This window comes from Pogona vitticeps, chromosome 4 (genome assembly GCF_051106095.1).
Source record: "Pogona vitticeps strain Pit_001003342236 chromosome 4, PviZW2.1, whole genome shotgun sequence".
Classification (NCBI taxonomy): Eukaryota; Metazoa; Chordata; class Lepidosauria; order Squamata; family Agamidae; genus Pogona; species Pogona vitticeps.
In genome coordinates, this window is record NC_135786.1 from 167,888,553 (window position 1) to 167,903,501 (window position 14,949).

The following is a 14,949-nucleotide window of genomic DNA, read 5'->3' on the forward strand; positions in this document are numbered from 1 at the left end:
AAGTAGAACACTGGCATTTGGAATGACAGATGGGCAAATTGTTATAACCACCACTGTCACCACGTACATTTTCTCAAAAAGCAGCAAAACATCTAATCACAAAGGATGAGATTGAAGATTTTTTTCAAATCTAATTTTAAAATTAAACAGTACTGTGACACACATTTGCTTCAGCTATTTTTCCCTTAATCTAACCAATAATATACCATTTAAAAATGCTAGAACAAACAAAGAAATCTCCAATGATTCTTTGACAGATGTTAGAAATTTTCATTCTAACATCTATCATTATATAAATTCAAGTAATTCTCCCACTAAAAGTGTTTGCATTTTCAGTGATAACATAGCATAGGTAATGCTATGGAACATAGTGTATGGGCATAATTTACTGAATATCCTCTTGCTTATCTCTCACTTCCTGAAATGAAGGGGAACGTAAGCAGGATTACTTTTCAGTGAATTGTGGTTAAAAAGTGAAATGGTGAAATGGATTTTTTAAAAGCTGCTTCAAATCCATGGGTGTGCTGCTGTTGGTAGCAAGGTTGTCGAGGGCACTAGAAAATGTTGTGAGATGTATCTGTGCTTTGAGCTTGTGGGGGGGAAAGTGAACAAACACCCCAGTGTCTGTCAATTACACTTACAGGACTATAATATTGCCAGGACCACACAAGCCTTTTAACCTCAAAGATAGTCTTTAAAAGGGGAGGCCTCTGGCAATACTATTTAAAAAAAAACCTGAAACAGCTATAGCAGAGCTGATAATTGTAGCCACAAATAACAATGTTGTAGAAGGTAAAAACATTAACCCAGATTTGTTTTAAAAAGAAACTTATTAAATACTACTAATCATCATGCAGTTCTCAAATGTTTTGTTTTCTTCTTCACATGGTAGAAATGTTTCCGGACAAAATGACTTATAGTAGTAGGCTAACTAGCCTTCCAAGAAAGGCAACTTAGATAAACCCACCAGAATCTTTTTGACATTCACACAGATAAATTAACAATATTAGAAAGTATGCTATTTCTTCCCATATGAGCAAATGTCTATATTTGATCTCTTACAGATGTGTACAGTTATGGTTCTGCTACATTTGAAAGAAAATAATTTTACCACAAATGTTCAAATTCATTCAATAACGTCTCACTCTACATAATACAAATACAGCTGTACTGAAAAGTCACATTGCTTCTGTTTATGACTGACACGACTTTCATCATTTAACACTCTCTGCAGCAACTGACATCCAAATGCCACAACGAATCAGTCTTGAATCAAAACATTCCTATAATACCTTTATGACAAGGGACAGATGACACAAAAGACTACCATAGTACAGGACAACAACCAGCATTGCAATATTTGGAAGGAACATGCAATATTACTAGTCCTCAGAAGCTGGACATTTAAGGAGCGGGGAAGGCACCCACCTAAAAGCACAGACTCGCACTCATAGTACGGAAGCTGAAACACACTGGTTTGCAACTCTTGAAGTTCCTCTTCTATAGTCGCTCCTCAGAAAAGCACCAACAGGATCTGAGCCGTAGTCTGTACCGCTGGGTACTATGCAACCAGCCCTGGCTATCAGTTAGTGTTCCTGATTTAAAAGAGGAAAAGATAGGGTGGAGGAGAGGGAGGGAGTAGCGAGCAGCAGTTACCAGCTTGTGCTCAGTCATTAGCTGGTCTGACTCACTCCTCTGCCAGCACAAGCATCAGCGATTCTGTTTCCCTGGTAAAATTACAGTGGAGAGGAGAGGGAATGTATGTGAGAGGGAGAGGCAAGGGAGGAGTAGGGGCGAGGGGTGGGTGGGTTTGCAGTGTCTGACTCTGGCGTCATCTGTCTTATAAATGACTATAAGGATCAGTGGAACAGCTGCTTGTCAGAGAGTTAACTAGCTGCAATAGGTGAAGAGGGCTTCCCCTTTCCTGTTTACTGGATCACTCTGGCGTTCTTGCTTCCTCCACAAATATTTATGTAATGCAGCCCCCCCCCAATACCTCAGTGGAGCCTTGAGTTTATTTATTACACACTGCTAGGAGGGGATGCCGTAATACTCCACCAAGTTCAGTTTCTAACAAAGGCACTGTTGTTATTCTAGTGATGCAGGCAATTCACCTCAAGCCTTTCCTGGGTCGCACACCATCTGATTTGGGTGGGTGTGTTGGCTGGTGAGTGCTTCAACCTCTTGGGCAGGTGAAGAAGAAATTAAGAAAAACAGGAACTGAATGTTCATCACTATCAAAACACCCACTTGAATACACAGGTTTGTCAGCATCTTAATGGCTATTGTGGAATTTGGATTAATGGATTAAAAAGTGCAAAAAGCGTATGCCAACATAAATCTGTTAGCCTTCAAAGATTCCCTAGATTTTGTCTTGTTTCTGAGGCAACAGAAACTTACAGTTTGGAATCTGATTACCTTTCTAGCAGAAAGACAAAGTATAAATTGAATTTATAATATTTAGAGGCATAATTGGGAGTAAATATTATAGTCTCCACATTAAGAATATTCTAGAGATTTAGGTATCTGGCTGTGGAGCCAGAAGCTGGGAGTTTGATTCCCCCACTGTGTCTCCTGCAATTAGGGCCAGCCTGAGTGGCCTTAAGCAAGCAGCACAGTCCCAAGGGGTGGCTCCTAGAAGAAGGGAATGGTGAACCACTTCTGAGTATTCTCTACCTGAAAAGCCCTGAAAAGGGTTGCCACAAGTCAGAATTGACTTGATAGCATATTGTTATGATTCCCAGTCACAGATAGTACAATTACTGTGATGTAATTACACAGAACCGAATCTAGCTCCTTGCAAATTTGTCTTGTAATACTTATATTCTGTTACTTTATGTCCTGACATTCTTTGCTCAGTTATGTTCAACAGCATTGAAGGTACACAGTGAGTGAATATAGTATTAACTTCCACAGAAGAGTTGCACGCTAAGCAGATAAGCGTCTGGCTATGTAATCCATCTATTCCATTTCTCCTGATCATCGGATAACAACAATTTCTCTAATCCATTGGGAATATCCTGATGCTAATCTAAATATAGATAGCCGCATGGAGGAAACAGAAAAAATGCTGTAAAGTCTTTGGTGAGCAAATGTGGAAGAAAGAGAAATAAGAACACAATCTTTCTAAACTACTGATTGCCTTTTTTTGTTCATTTTTAATATACAGTAAATGCTGTGAATATGCAACATCTTCCTAAAAATATAAACTTGAGGGAACGCAAGCACGTTCGGTGCAACAGCTGAGAAACAGCCCCACTTTATACACACCTCATAAAAAATCCATGTGTACTTTAACTAGTGCGAAGGCAATGTCCATTGATTACTCACTGCTTCTCCCTTTGAAGTGACCAGAAGTGTTGATCAGAAAAGCACTGGGTCCCTGATTCCATGTGTTTAAAGGAGTGAACAAAAAGAAGATGAGCAATAGACATGCGCTCATCCTGACTGAGGTGTATTTTTTTGAGATGTATAGGAAAAGTTTCTGATGAAAAACCTAAATCCTTCCCACAGCTGTACCAGACTGACCGGATACATAACGTCAGCACTGAAAGGCTCAGCTGTTGATGCTCGGACGGGGATAAACAGCAGTAAGGTTAGCTACTGCTTTCCCTGCAACAATGCTCTGCCAGTTTGGTTTGCCATTCAATTTATTTGCCCTTGTCACGTTGGAGTCTGCAGGCTCCACCATCTAACCCTCCACCCTAAAAAGGGTTAAGGGGCACAGCAGCAAGTGTATATTTGAGGACAGTGCAGCAAACTGTTAGCCACAAAAAGGTGCCTTCGGGGAAACTCACTTGAAGGCTTAAATACACTTGGGGCACATTTTATCACAGCAAAGCTTAGTCCCACAGGATTAATTTTAGTACAATTTCCTTGTCATTTCACAGTATCGCTTCCATTAGCACAAGAAATTCTGCTCAACTTAAATTGCTGGAAGGTTATGAAACTAGAATACAGTTCATTTAGATACAGAGGTACATGGCATTTAGTGCTAGTTGTTCACTAGCTGGCTGGATAGATCAGTGGTTTAGGTATCTGGCCCAGGAGCCAGAGTTTGGGAATTAGATTCCTCGCTGTGCCTCCTGTGTTGGAGCCAGACTGAGTGGCCTTGGGCAAGCTGCACAGTCCCCAGAAGAAGAGAGCAATAAACTACTTCTGAGTACTCTTTACATAGAAAACCCTGAAAAGGGTTGCCAGAAGTCAGAATTGACTTGACGGCATGAGATAGATAGTTGTCCACTTGACATGTCTCAGTTTTTTTACTAGACATACACAGTATGTATCAAACACATTAAAACTTTTCCCCACCTACACATCTTTCAGGAAATTTTGCAGTAGTACTAACACTAGTTTGCCTCTCATGCTCATCTCTGTCCTGCCTATGTACACAATTTGCAAGTTATATATAAATTCAGAAGTTCAGAGGCAGAAAAGTAATTCTTGTCCATGTCTTGGGCTATTTTCTTTCCAGTTATATCTTCTCAACCCCTTAAGAAACAACAGTAGCTCTATGACAAAACATCTGCATGCAAAGCTCACTAGCTCCCTCCCACCCTTGTTGCTTTTTCACTCAATTCAATGTCCTAGATGTTGCTGCATTTGAACGATTCATTTATTTCATATGTATCTTGCTTAGATAATTCAGTAGAAAATGCCAAAGAATGCTGCCTTTCCCTACAATTAGGCAGGCATAAAAGCTTCCATTGTATTACTACTATGATAGTGCTACTCTTTGTATAAATTATTCACTCTTTTGAAGAATAATCTGCCATTGCATTAAAAATAGGTCACCAAGGATCCTGCCAAGTGCACAAAGTGAGAAAAATGACAGCAAGATTCGCCTTGGGCAACTAAAGGAAAGCAAGCTTGCTGAAGCCAATCTGTGCTACAATTAATTCTGGATTATATTAGATTTACATTAGCACAAACAGGGTCCTCTATGTGAAGAATATTAGCAAAACACAACATCTGGATGCTTTGTATCTATTAACTCTTCAATCACACAGTGTCTAAAAGCATCCTTCATTCAAAACCATGCATTTTGAATTATGTGAGATGTTCAAGGAATAGTTTACCATTGCCAATTCCCATCAATTTTTCACAGCCAAGAGGGGGTTTTAACCCAAGTCTCCTGAATCCTAGTGTAATACTATTTCTACTACATCTAGCAATGTTTATATGCTCAAATACCTTGCCGCAATGAGATACTGATGAAAATTATACACCATAAAGGAATTAATGGAGTTTTTAAAACTTTCTGTAAAGATCTCATTGCTGCACCTTTTTGGCATCCTGGAAGCCTGCGCTGCTGCCAAGAAGCATCCATCACTCTCCCTACGGACTCAGTCAGTTCTCCTTCTCCATCACCATCACTTTGTACAGCCTGCTTTTATGAGATATGACAAGCAAGAGTAAGGAAAGATTTGAACTAAATTCATCCAGTTATCTGTTCTCCACAAGGGCTTAATTCTTTAATTTTACCATCACTGTATAAGACCTGATGATGCTCACCTTATATAACGCATCTATAAGAAATCTAGGACTTCAGCAGTCTACTCCTAGAAATGCTTGAAATCCCTGAGCCAGCCCATCCTCTACTTGGTCTTCCCCTTTTCCTAATGCCTTCTACCTTTCACAGCATTATTGTCTTTTCTAGAGAACTCTGCCTCCTCATGATGTGCCTAAAGCAGGGCAGCCTCAGTTTCAACATGACGGGGGAAATCAATAATACCGTTAACTAGTTTTTCTTTGTCATTCAGTTTATTCTCCATTATTGTACTGGAGTTAAGTGACTCTTTGATTGTTTGTAGTCACTACTCGCTATTATACCTACTTACTAAACCTTCATTTCTTTTTCTGTCATCTTTTCTTGCTGTACTTTAGAATGGCAGATTAATCTGTTCCTGTTCCCTGCTTTTTGCTTTAAAAGTTTTAGCTTTGGACTAGCTCTCCTAAACAGGTACCCAACAGTACTGCTGTTTTTATGTGCCATCACGTCACTTTTGACCTACGTTGACCCTGAGAATGAGTGACAACCATGAAGTCCTGTCATCAACAGTACTGCTTAGTTCCTGCAAACTCAGGGGTGAGGTATAATACAGAACGGGGAGAAAATCAATCCCAGTGTGCTAGTCTACTACAAAGTTCTCAACATAGGGACCAACCACCCTGTAGTGGTAGAACCCAAAATGCTATCATTTCCATTTTATAACTTCATTCTACTGTACTAAAATGTGGAACAGCTCTTAGAAGATAAAGTAGAAAGGTCAGATACTAGACCATTGGCGAAGTTAGAGCTCCTTACATGCAGATTTCTGGAATGAGCAGAAAATGTCTCTGCCTTAGTCCCAGTCATGACAAACTCACCATGGAAATGTCACATGTGAAAGATGTTTTCAATCTGGCTTCTATCTTTGATGGCCATCCATAATGGGAGATGCTTAAAAATGCAGAGGCATGGATCTGAGGCCAGTAACATGTTTTCATCTATGAAGCGAGTGTGTCTTTGGTCCTCAAGAGCTGTTTTTCCTCCCCTTGATAATCCCAAAACTCACAAACAAGTGAATATCTTGTTCTTATCTATCTCTTTTATTGATGTAAGCCTTTTATGGAGAAAGGAGGGGTAAAAACAAAAAAAACAAACAACAATAATTTCATGTTGCCAGCCATTCCCTATGCTCTTCTCTCCCTTCCCCCACTCCTCTTTTTATGGCATTAGAAAAGAACTCACGAGTGCCCTGATGGAACTGTACATTCCAAGTCCTCACAGTGCTTAGCAACCAGAATAGGCTGCAGCACACTTTGTGCATGGCATGTGTCTCAATATATGTGTGAGTAAGAGAGACAGTGTGCGGTGTTCCTTAATCAATTTGCTTTAAAAGCATATGGAAACCTGTTGTGTGTTAACAGTTTAAAGTCATATATATGCAATACAGGTATTACATTCTCATGTTCTTTTTGCCTCCCATAAAAATCAGAGGAGACTGCTCTATTGTACAGAAATTATTAACATGTACGAGGATTTTTAACACAGAGTAAATGTCTTTCATATGGCTTGAATTAAAGTGGGGTCTTGACTTGAGAACTTAATCCGTATTGGAAGGTTGTTCTCAAGTCAAAAAGTCTGTAGGTCAAGTCTCCATTGACCTACAGTGCATTGAAAACCGATTAATCCCGTAACAGGCCGTTTTTGTTCCATTTTGGTTTTTTTCTGGTCTGTAAATCAAATCTCAGTCTGCAAGTCAAACCTAAATTTTGCGGCCAGAGAAGTCTGTAACTCAAAAAGTCTGTAAGTCAAGCCGTCTGTAAATCAAAGGTCCACTGTATATAAACCAGAGCAATGTATATTCTGACCACATGTTTTTAGTATGACTTCTAGTAATACGTATATACAAATACAGAACCTCAAGCCCTAACGATCTCCACTTTGAAAACATCAACTGAGCATCAATAAAGACAAGAAAGCTACAAATTCTAACTCACCATTGTGAAAAAGGATTGAAACTATGAAAACAGATACTGGGGGATTGATCAGAGCAAGGGTGGGCAATCCATCTGACAAATCCCAGCAGATTGCACCACTGGTTACGCTGACTAAGATTAAAGAAACCTGTTTTTTTTAAATAACGATACCTTCTTAGCCCACTAGCCTTTCTGGACGTGGCCCTGTGTTTTCCTTTTTATTGCCTTGTTGTCTTCCTTCCCCACAAATTATATCCTTGTTTTCTCTCTCTCTCTTACCCTCTCCCTCACATCTATTTGGTATTGTATGCCTATGTCTGAACCATTTTTTCTGTATCTGTATTGTAGCATACAAAATATCAAACAATGTCACTGGTGTATACTCAAAGAAGACAGTAAGCTCCCTGTGTACACAAATTACACAATAAGGATGCTCAGAGCCCTAGTCCTTTTAGAGGGGATATTAACTGACCAGTGGGCAATGTGTCTGTCAGCACAATCCCATAAATATCCGCTCAGAAAAAAGTTCCACAGATTGGGACTTACATCTGGACACTATCTGTAAGATTCCAGTTTTACAATGTGACACAAGTGCTCAACAGTGTTTGTTGTTAGAGTGATGTGATTAAAATCCATCCTTCTTACTAGCAGTTCTCTGCCACTAATAAACACAGCTGATAAAAATAAACGTAAGTTAACCACTTAAGGCCTTTTGCTTGCTTCAGTACCTTTTCCTTTTAAGATTCTGAAACCAAGAAAGACCTGCCAATTCTGATGACAGGACAGTACTGAGCTTGCCATAAAGGGAAGGCTGTATGAAGAAATCTGACCTAGTAAGTGTAGAACACTGTTTCATTTGATCCCTGGAAATCAGTTCTTAACAAAGTTAATAAGAGATTGTTGTGGCATAACAATACAGTACGTACATATGTGTGAACATAACATAATCCTATGTGAACATTTATTTCAGACTTTAGGTGAACACAGCCTTCTGCAAGATATGGATGGGAGTATTACAGGGCAGAAATTAAAGTTTGACTCTTGTTTGTTTGTTTTTTGAAGTAAATGAATCCAATGTAACAAGATTGCCATTTTACACGGGACATCCCCATGACATCATGGAATTTAGAGAGGACAGAACAGGAAGAATCAGGCACAGTTCATTGCAAAAACACTGAACTAATTGCACAAATTTGTTACTTTGATACTTCCTTCTGAATTTAGCAAGAAAAGAAGAGAGGAAGCAAGCAATGGTGCAACTACAAATTGCAGCATCAATATTGTTTATATAAAATAAATTGTATTTATATATTTTGGCTTTCTCAAAGAAAATACTTTACCACACACAAAACGTAGGTGACAGTGTCCATATCTTCACCCAGATCATGACATATGAGATTATATTATTTCATCATTTGTAAGTGGTAAATTTTTCACATGACAGGGGCACCCGTTGCAGCTATATGGCTTCTGACAAGATTGCTCAAACCCTATTTGCACACTTCTGTACACTGGTCTGAAAATAACCCCTCCCATATTGCAGTAAGACATTTGAGTAGCCTCCATCAGCACAAATGGGGGCTATTTAGAAATCAAAGTCCTGCTGGGGAGGAGGTAAGTTTAAGATGAAGAGGAGGAGGAGATAAAAACATCTCTTATCTCCAAACAGTGATTGAAGATAAGAGATTTCAGCAGCAGCAACACACACTGTTTCTTGAAGCTCCTGTTGATGGTCTGGAGGGAGGGGCATGGGGAGAGGAACAGGCTAAGTGGTGGAGGGGAGACTCCCTATGAGCTGCTTCTGGCCCAGGCACATGATACATCGTCATCTGGCAGAGATAACATTAGGTGATGTGCTTCCACTTAACCAAGAGGAGATCCAGTTTTATGGTGGCTTCCCTGATTTTGTGGAGGAGAGGAATTACAATGAGAGGATGTGCATGTATTTGGGCATTTAGTCAGAAACCCTGGGAACAGGCATTAAATTATCTCCATAATGGAACTGGAGAGCGAACTAGTCTCTCTGTAACATAACTTTTGTATGAACCAGGGCCAAGACTGTAAAGATGCTTCTCCAAAAAAAGATGCAAGTTCAATGTTGGTACAAAGTCTCTCCCATGGAAATGCATCTCTTTTGGTGAATGTGTTTAAAGGCAGGGAAGTATAAAAGGCCTTCCTCACATCTTCACTCTAGAAAGTGCAAAGAAGAGAACACAAGGGGTTGTCTAAACATTAGTGATGGAAGAGACATACAAGAGCAGCAGCATATTTTGCATTGTTCTTGGTTTCTCTAAAAGGGACTATATTCATCAGGGACATAAGAATTTGAGAGGAAAAGTATACTGTAGAGGAAGTCTCTGTTGCCTTGGCAATGAACTACAGATCATCTCTTTTTCTTTCCAACAGAGTTCAGGGTGTTGCATATGTATTAATGTTTCCAAGAGTGTGATGTAAAGGGTTAGGTAGGGTGGAGACATTTAAAAGAAATTGCTCTTAGCCTTCCAATTTATAGAATAAATTGCAGCTGGGGCTGCTACAGAATCACTGGTGAAAAATACACAGAACACTTCAAAGGTTTCATAGGAATTGGACAATGTGGAACTACTATTACTATTAATTGCTATTACTATTAATGGGGGGAAGTCGAGGTTTGCTAGCATATAAGCTACAAACATAACAAAACCTCACAAAATGCACAAAATTTGATGCATGGATATGCAATTTACATTGCTCATATTTGTGAAAAATACACAACTGGCAGGGCTACACACTGCTAGGTGACTCAGAGCATGGAAACATTACTGTTTTAGATTTCTGCTCCAAAGCAACAGGACAGCTAAGCTATGCTGGCTGGGGGAATTTTGGCAACAGTAGTCTGAACTCTACTTTTCCCAAGCTCACTGAATCAAGCATCACTATTAACAAGATAAATTTGGGATTCAAATTATTCTGTTGCTTAGGCATGAAGAAGTTCACTCAACTGAAGTAACACATTCAAAATGCAGGAAATAAGCTGTTTGTTAAGGACAGAGTTTGTTTCAGCAGACATTGGAATTTTTCCCATGCTCAGTGAAATCAGCCCAAACACTCACTAGCTTGATCCTTTTTATTCCTGACAAGTTTCAATAACTTCAGACAAGGAAAAAATTCAGGTCAAAACATCTAACTTTCCCTACAAGCTTGTAATGGGTGTTCTGGGAATAAGCCCCATTGGACTCAAGTGGATCTTGTTTTCGAGTGGAAAGGGTATAGGACTCTTAAACCTATTGCAATTGGAAGTCTCAACCAGAGTAGATTCACTGAATCAACTGCTGAATGGTGAGCCAACTCTTACATAAATCACACTGATTCGTTGAGTCTACTGTAGTTGGAATTATCAATTGGATTACGGCCTTGGCTGCAATCATAAATACCTTTCTTGGGGGGCATAATCATCACTTTCCTTTGATAATATATTCTTTGGATTGCATTGTAAGATGATAGAAGAAATATCTACCCCCATCAATTTCAGCTAAAAAGACTTGTCAATTTATATAGCTTATTGCTCAGCAACTAATTTAGTGAAAGGATAATTCTGAGCAAGGTTTTTTTGGAAATGGGGTACCAACTTTCTAGCCTCCCACCCTTGAAACTGTCACCAAAGAGCTCTCTCTTTTTTGCCATAACTATCACTGCTGCATTCGTTTTCTATTTGTGGATTCGTAACAGGAAGTGGGGATGGATAGATAGCAACTCTTACTTGGGTTGGAATAATCTAACCAAGCTCAAAGCTGGAGTAAGAAAATCTGGGTCTTCTGCATGATTAGGATGCCAGTCCTCAGAAACTTCAGGTAGTGTGGCTGATGTTAAGGGAGTGTGGGAGTCTTCCTGCAAAACATTTCAAAGGCCAATTTTTCCCCCTCCCCATTCAACTTGGGAAAGCTGAAGAAGTGTCTCAAAAGGCAGTTCAGAAAAATTTCTTAGCCTTACCAGAATATACATGGAAAGGATGTACAATAACATATAATGAATTTGGAAAAGTTACTTATTTAGACAAAGTCCTGGATTTCCCAGCTCATATAGTCACTGGCCATGCTACCTGGGCAATGCTGGGAGTTGTAATTCAAACAAGTAGTTTTTCCAAGCTCGGGCAGAGCATATGAAATAAACCAAGAATCTTACTGTGTTTTTCTCAGTAAGAATGAAACTGCAAGCATTTGGGTGTGTGTGTGTATTTTTAACTTTGCCTTAATTTAAAAATACGTGTTAGACACCAGGGGCCATATGAAGTTGCTTTAGAGGCTGGGACTAGCCTCTTGGCTACTAGTTGATAATCTCTGGTCTTGAGGACTGGAAAAAAACATTAATGGGTCATGTGTTGTATCCTGTGAACCTTTAGGGCAGGAGAGTTGTGTACACAGTTATAAATTATTTATGATTTTATGATCACTTACAAGAGAGAGCCTATTTATTATTTTGGACACTTTTTGGGCAATTTCTCTTTTAATACAGTATGCAAGCTCTAACAAGGAATTTTATGGAAAGGTTTCATACTTTTAAAGAACCTGCCTTTACACTGTTTGAAACCCTTATTAAATATTAATTGACTAAATAAACAGCCCATATATGTGTAAATTATGCAATTTGACAGTCATTTCACTAATTTAAAGCAAAATATCCTTCATCTAAAGTGTCTTGGTGTTAGCGCTTTTCTCACTGTATACATAAAAGAATCAATAGTGAATCTGTTAAATACTTGTTGTTGCTGTTGTTAAGTCATGTCCAACTCTTCATGACCCCATGGACCAGAGCACGCCAGGCCCTCCTGTCTTCCAGGTCAAATTCATGTTGGTCGCTTCTGTGACATTGTCCAACCATCTCATATTCTGTCATCCCCTTCTCCTCTTGCCTCCACACTTTCCCAACATCAGGGTCTTTTCCAGGAAGTATTCTCTTCTCCTGAGATGGCCAAAGTATTGGAGCCTCAACTTCAGTATCTGTCCTTCCAGTGAGCACTCAGGGTTGATTTCCTTTAGAATGGATACGTTTGTTCTCCTTACAGTCCAGGGGACTCTCAAGAGTCTCCTCCAGCACCACAATTCAAAAGTATCAATTCTTCGGCAGTCAACCTTCTTTATGGTCCAGCTCTCACTTCCATACATCGCTACTGGAAAAACCATAGCTTTGACTATGCGGACCTTTGTCAGCAAGGTGATGTCTCTGCTTTTTAAGATGCTGTCAAGGTTTGTCACTGCTTTCCTCCCAAGAAGCAGGCATCTTTTAATTTCATGGCTGTTGTCACCACCTGCAGTGATCATGGAGCCCAAGAAAGTAAAATCTGTCACTGTCTCCATATCTCTCCTTTCTATTTGCCAAGAGGTGATGGGACCAGTGGCCATGATCTTAGTTAAATACAGTGGTGCCCTGCATAGCGATGATAATCTGTTCCGGAAAAATCGTCACTATACGGATTCGTCGCTATGCAGAATAAAAAAGCCCATAGGAATGCATTAAAACATGTTTAATACGTTCCTATGGGCAAAAAACCCACCATTATGCGAAAATCCTCCATACGGCCGCCATTTTCGCTGCCCGGTAAGCGAGGAATGGGCGCAAAAACACTGCGGGCGGCCATTTTTTTAACCCGGTGGCCATTTTGGAACCGCCGATCAGCTGTTAGGAAAACATCGCTATGCGAAAATCGGTAAGCGAAACAGCTTACCGATCATCACAAAGCGATGTTTTACCATTTAAAACATCGCAATGCGATCGCAAAAACGATCGCAAAAAACACATCGCTGTATTTACTGAGGTTTATAAGAATGAACTTGCAATACACACAGAGGGGGAGAAATGCAACTTATAGATTTTTAAAACACACCATCAAATTCCTTGCAGTTACAATCCTGGTGGGAGTCATTCTACAGAAGGCAAAGCAGAACATGGTTGAATGACCCAGTAAGCAAATCAGCTCCAGGCAATTAAATGCCCTTGGTGATTAGAATTAAAATCTAGAGTCCTCTAGAATTCCTGTGGAAGGATAACTCATAAATGCTTGGCTTTTGGCATTCAGAAAGGCAAAACCTTTCCTGGTTGAAAAGACTTTTGATTTCATATTTAAATACATGCAAATTAATGGGAAATTTTATCTGTTTATGAATATAAAATGTTTTCCAGACAATCACATCCCAAAGTTGCAAGTCAATAGAGTGATTTTCAGCAGCCCTGAATTTTGCAGACTGTAGTTATTTTATCTTTTTTTCTTTTTAGATTTTCTCCCCAAATATCTCTTTTTGTTCTTAGATTCTTGTCTTAGGCCTGTTTGTTCATTTCTTGTTACGTAAACTTAGCAGAATTACTTTTACGAACTACAGGAATCTCGCAACCTGTATAGGGGATTCTGAGACTGACAGTCTGAACATAGCTTTTCCTAGATCTACCAATCTCCTCAGTGGATATCTTCTCTCTTATTCTTATTTTCTTTTCAATTTCTTTTAGCACTCCACTTCTCTGGATCAAACCAGACAAATTTAGAAGCAATGTTCCTTCAAACTCTTAAGATGCCGGCCATAGAGACTGGCGAAACATCAGAAAGAACAACCTTCAGAACACGGCCAAAGTACCCGAAAAACCCACAACAACCAATAAGCACTTTCTTTTATCTGCAGTTTCTCCCCTTTTCCCACTTCCCAACTCCAATAGGCAGCTCAACCAATGGGCAACTGTGATCTTTAGGATAAATGTTTTGTGGATATGCATGCATGTCTTTTGTCCACAGAAGAGATCAGGGAAACTGGTTTGAATTCATTTTTAAAAAATTTAAAAATACACAAATAAATGGCAAGACCTTTGTTGGTGGCAAGTTGCAGGTTCATTATTTACTTAAACGTATTTGATGCAAAATACCTATAGTATTCTGGAATGTTTGAAAAAAATGTATGTCATCTTTATAGAAACAGCTGGAAAAATGGGTCATATAGCATAAGAACATCCAGACAAGTTACTCAGCTGGAAAATGGAAAGAATGAGAACAATTAAGGCCCTACAGGCAAGTACAGGCCTAGTGCTGAGTAGCACAGCATTACAATCACTGTTCTAAATTAAGGTCTAATATTAATTCATTTCGATGTCTTAACCAAGGTCTAATAATACTAACTCAGCTTAACTAAGGAATGCAGTTTTGGGAATCATCTTCCAATACAGCCTACTTTTTATCATCATTTCTTGCTCTATGAAGTCACTCAAAAATTTCAGAGATCCAGTGCTTGGTCTCATTGTGACTGCACTGTAAATATTCGAAATCTCAGGGTGGGGAGAGATATTTCGTTACCACACAAGCTCCTAAGCAATGTCCTGCAGGATTTTTTTAAACCAGTCTGAAATGTGTAGTGATATTACTCATACATGTAGTTTTGAACTTGGAAGAGTTTATTTTTTTTTATTATAAATCCCAGTATCTCCAGCCAACACACCCACTGCCCATTGGTGGATTATGGGAGATATAGT

The 14,949-nt window shown here is 39.3% G+C and overlaps 1 protein-coding gene and 1 long non-coding RNA gene across 13 annotated transcripts in view; one reads left to right on the top strand and one right to left on the bottom strand.

The window, feature by feature from the left end:
* RIPOR2 (RHO family interacting cell polarization regulator 2) overlaps positions 1 to 14,949 on the bottom strand; it is a 129,207-nt gene that overhangs the window by 70,567 nt on the left and 43,691 nt on the right. For 3 of the 12 annotated variants that reach the window (XM_078393509.1, XM_078393508.1, XM_072998698.2), the window contains exon 1: positions 1,429 to 8,437. The exons of the other annotated variants lie outside the window; for them this stretch is intronic. The gene's annotated coding sequence lies outside the window, so the exon portion shown is untranslated. Of the gene's footprint in view, positions 1 to 1,428; positions 8,438 to 14,949 lie in introns of those variants that run through there. 12 annotated transcript variants of the gene reach the window in all.
* LOC144589238 (uncharacterized) lies at positions 2,152 to 14,926 on the top strand. The gene is made up of 2 exons (XR_013545251.1): positions 2,152 to 2,262; positions 8,435 to 14,926. It is a non-coding gene; the product is annotated as an uncharacterized LOC144589238 (long non-coding RNA).